This window comes from Mytilus edulis, chromosome 8 (assembly GCF_963676685.1).
Source record: "Mytilus edulis chromosome 8, xbMytEdul2.2, whole genome shotgun sequence".
In the NCBI taxonomy this organism is placed as follows: Eukaryota; Metazoa; Mollusca; class Bivalvia; order Mytilida; family Mytilidae; genus Mytilus; species Mytilus edulis.
In genome coordinates, this window is record NC_092351.1 from 89,590,182 (window position 1) to 89,595,295 (window position 5,114).

Below are 5,114 nucleotides of genomic sequence, written 5' to 3' on the forward strand. Positions count from 1 at the left end.
AGTTGATCAAACATATCTTAACAAAACCCGGTTGGTTCTACATATTTCAAAAAGTAAAATCACAAAAATACTGAACTTAGAGGAAGATCAATAATTGGGAAAGTCCATAATCACATGGCAAAATCAAATAACAAAACGCATCAAAAACGAATGGACAAAAACTGTCATATTCTGTCATAAACTGTCATAACAAAACCCCGTTGGTCCTACATATCTTAAACCCCGTTGGTCCAACATATCTTAAACCCGGTTGGTCCTACATATCTTAACAAATCCCCGTTGGTCCTACATATCTTAAACCCCCTTGGTCCTACATATCTTAAACCCGGTTGGTCCTACATATCTTAACAAAACCCCGTTGGTCCTACATATCTTAACAAAAATCTTGTTGGTCCTATATATCTTAATAAAACCATGTTGGTCTTACATATATGAAACCCCGTTGGTCCTTCATATCTTAAAACCCGTTGGTCCTACATATATTAAACCCCGTTGGTTCTACATATCTTAACAAAACCCCGTTGGTCCTACATATCTTAACAAAACTCCGTTGGTCCTACATATCTTAACAAAACCCGTTGGTCCTAAATATCTTAAACCCTGTTGGTCCTACAGATCTTAACAAAACCCCGTTGGTCATACATATCTTAACAAAACCCTGTTGGTCTTACATATCTGAACAAAACCCGTTTGTCTTACATATCTTAAACCTATTACATATCTTAACAAAACCCGTTGATCCTACATATATTAAACCCTGTTGGTTCTACATATCTTAACAAAACCCCGTTGGTCTTCATATCTTAACAAAACTCCGTTGGTCCTACATATCTTAACATCAACCCGTTGATCCTACATATCTAAACAAAAACCCGTTGGTCCTACATATCTTAACAAAACTCTGTGGGTCCTACATATCTTAACACAACCCGTTGGTCCTAAATATCTTAAACCCCGTTGGTCCCACAGATGTTAACAAAACCCCGTTGGTCATACATGTCTTAATAACACCCTGTTGGTCCTACATATCTTAGTAAACCCAGTTGATCAAACATATCTTAACAAAACCCGGTTGGTTCTACATATTTTAAAAAGTAAAATCACAAAAATACTGAACTTAGAGGAAGATCAATAATTGGGAAATTCCATAATCACATGGCAAAATCAAATAACAAAACGCATCAAAAACGAATGGACAAAAACTGTCATCTTCTGTCATAAACTGTCATTACAAAACCCCGTTGGTCCTACAGTCCCTGTAACGTAAAAATTAACACTTTTTTCGTTCGGGAATCGTACGTACAGCGTTCGGTAATCGTTCGTATAGAGATCGGTCATCGTCCGTACATCGTTCGTATAGCGTCCGTACAACGTTCGGTCAGCGTTCGTTCATCGTTCGTTCATCGTATGGTAAATGTCACCGTTGAGGGTTTTGTATAACGTATGCTTCATGGTATCGTTAATCGTTGTATTTGTCGTATGGTTTACGGTATCGTTTAGCGTTTAGCGTTTCGTTTATCGTATGGTATGTAATATCGTTTAGCGTTTCATCAATCGTATGGTATGTCATTTTCGTGATTTTACTTTTTGTTAAGCGTCTGATGTACAAGTATGTTAGGGTTTTATTCAGAAAGTTATTTCAATTATTATAGTTTTGAGTTAAAATGATTTGATATAAAAAGATGCGAGATAAAAAAAAAACAATTATTAGTTTGGATTGGATTAAATCTCTGACTAATATCATTATGGAATATATATAAAACGAAGGGGGAACGTTTCCTCCCATCACATTTTGACATGAACAACAAGAGACCTAACACCGCGATATAAGTCTATATGTCTCTCTCTCTCCTCCGCCAAATATTTCTCTGATCCAAGTATTTCCTTGACACAATAAATTATATATAATGTTATATAAATGAGGCTTTATATGAAGTAAACGTTTAATATCTAAATATATTAGAAAAAAGACAACACATCCATGGTATTTGTTCTCCTCAATGTCAGAGTCTGATATATACAGAAAACTGCCAGGGATATATAAAAATTTGTTGAAGATATCTATGGAACCAGCGTCGCTTGTGAGTCCTGCTGTCGGTGTTAAAACTGTTTTTTTTTTCTGTTAAAAGTGCTTAAGTCCATGTATGAGTAAATTACAGAATTAAAAAATAACTCTACCTTTTTTATATTTCTTTATCATAGAGGTAAGCTTCTGGCCAAGTTTTACTTATTCTGTCGCAAATCATTTACCTTATATAATCAATCAATTGTATTCTAAAAGAAGTTGATTTGTTCTTTGTACGAATACATGAAATATTTGTCACTGGGTGTTATGTTTGCAATCGATGACCAAATACAAATTTACAGTATTTACATGAAAGAGACTTAATAAAATATTTTTTTATTATTATTTTACACATATTTGAAGGATCGAAATAATCAGTTCTACAAATGAATGTTATTTAAAGACTTGAAATTTTACAATTATCACATGCATCTATGAAATTTTTTATCGACGCACCACACTTTTCCCTTTCATCGTGCATAGCTCATTTTCCGATTCGCTTAAGGTTTCGAACGATCTTCTTACTTGTTCATTACATTCTAAAATTGAAATCCTACACAAATTGCAAAAACTTTTATTCTCCGGCTAGATTGCGTAAAAGATGAATACTGTTTCGTTTGTGTACACACAATGTTTTGAAGGTCGATATCCAGTTTCGCTAAAAAAGAATTAATTTGCGCCACAACTTAATTACGCCAATTCTTTTTTTTTTTGCATCACTTTATTGAAAAAACTGCAGCATTCATTTGCGCCAATAAAACAATCATTTAATTGCGCAAATATTATAGACTTGTTTTCAACTGTTTGTTCTTAGTGCACCGAGGAGGTCCTTTCCGGTATTTAAAGGTACAAGATGAAATACCGCAAAGCGCCTCCTTAGTGGATGCACTTAGAACAAAATAGTGCATTAAGGACCTGATGGAAGGATAGAATTGACACAATAAACATGGCATAAAGAAGGAGACTTTTTTAAAGTACATAATTTCAAATTTTAGTAATTTTAGTAATTATAAAGTTATTTAACAGTTTAAGTCAGTATTCTAATGTTACATGAAGGTGTAAATAGGTTAATCGTTTCGAGGTTATTATAACACAATTAATAAAATAGAGAATGGAAATAGGGAATGTGTCAAATACCATTTTTTGGCGCAATTCATATTATAAAAAAAGAAGAGACGAGCCCGATTCAAACCTTTACAATATGACAAACGTTTTGACACACCAGTGAATTCTTCGTCCGGGGATATACACCTGACATTAATCTTCCTTCAGTAAATTTACAATACTCAGCCGTGTCATTTCCGTATATTGTACATGTAGATAGCACGTGTGATACATGTATATACACCAGAAATACCCATTCAAATGATTTTTATTTTTAGAAGAACTCCATATCGGGTAACATAAAATATACATAAACATAAAATTACAATTGAAAAAAAATGGTAATAATAAGTTCAAATGTTGTTTTATTAAAAGCTACTAGGTTCATATGTATATGTAAACTTATGTTATTACGTTATTTCATGTATCTTCTTTTTTTTTGGCTTCAATTACTTTTTTTTTTATCTTATTGACTTATTCGTAAACGAAAAACCCACAAATCTGTATAGAATCATATGGCATTGAATTATTTCTCTAACTCCAAACTAGTTATACATGTACATGAAGATGCCTCTTAAATTTTATTTTTCTCGTTGGGTTGCTTGTCCATTCATTGACGTTGACGCTATATTCTTTTATTCGGTAGTTGTAAAAAAACGTTAATCTGTCAATTTCACAAGAAATATAATACTCGTAAGTCATGAACATTGACACAAACATAAAATAAAATGAAACACTTTAAAGCTGTTTAAATTATGCAGTGCATTTTGAAAATATAGTTTTGAAAAACCGGTTATTTTTGTTAAATACTTTTTCTGGCCCTTTTCTTAAAAATTAGGACACGTGTCACTGGTTAATATAGAACTAGTCAACCATGAATAATCCAAAACAACAAATTTGTGATTGGTTTGTCACACTTTCTTATATTATCAATATTACGTATTGTTTTCGGCTGAGACTACTACATCTGTCTGTGCTATCGCTCTGTGTGGGTTAATTATTTTAAGCATAACGTTTATAAATCGATCTCTGAAACATATTATACATAAAAAAATTATATCATGAGAATTAAGTCAAAGTAAAGATTAAACTTATGCATGGCGGAAAAGAAATATATGAAAACTATAGTTAACAATGTACATGCAGCCTTGCAAATGATATTTAAAAAAATATATTTACTTTATAAAACTTAGGACTTTAATCTAAGTATTGTTGATCGGATGTTGAAGTTTTCAGAACCGGCATAGAAAATACACAAGAAAATCTATCAGTACACTATTCTATCAAAATGTGTTTGGTGTCCATTTAACAATATATTGTTTAAGAGTTTAGTGTTTTCTTATTCATTCTGACATCTGTGTCCATGGATCTGAACAAGAAATTGCGAAGACGTTATGCTTATCTGTTTACCTTTAATTTCAAAAATGATTTTTCAACAGAATATTATATATATAAAACTGCTTAATTTTTGTTTTTCTTTGCGAAAACAAAATGGCCCTAAAGCTAAATATCATCGTCAGCATGTATAATGCAAGGCGATAAACACTTTAGAATATACACCACCTGCTGGGTCTTTTTACCTGGGCAAATATCTTATTACGTAACAAGTATGAATGTAAAATTCTCGAAATGGTATATTCAGGCGAATATACATGGTATCTCTGGACTGGGGAATTTAAGATATTTTGATCTCATAATGTAAATTTATTTGTGCTTTATGTAAAAAAAAATGCATTTAGCCATTTTATTTTCAAAACTTCTTTAAAATGAGTTGACTTTGAGCATATGTTTATTTTCAAAACCAGGAACAAATCACTGATTTCTCAATTTTAGACCAATCTCATTATTTTCAGCAGTGGGCAAAGTATTTGAAAAGAAATTGTATTCAACAATGTATGTAATCACTTAATTAGTTATATTTCAAATATACAAAATGCGTTTCTGT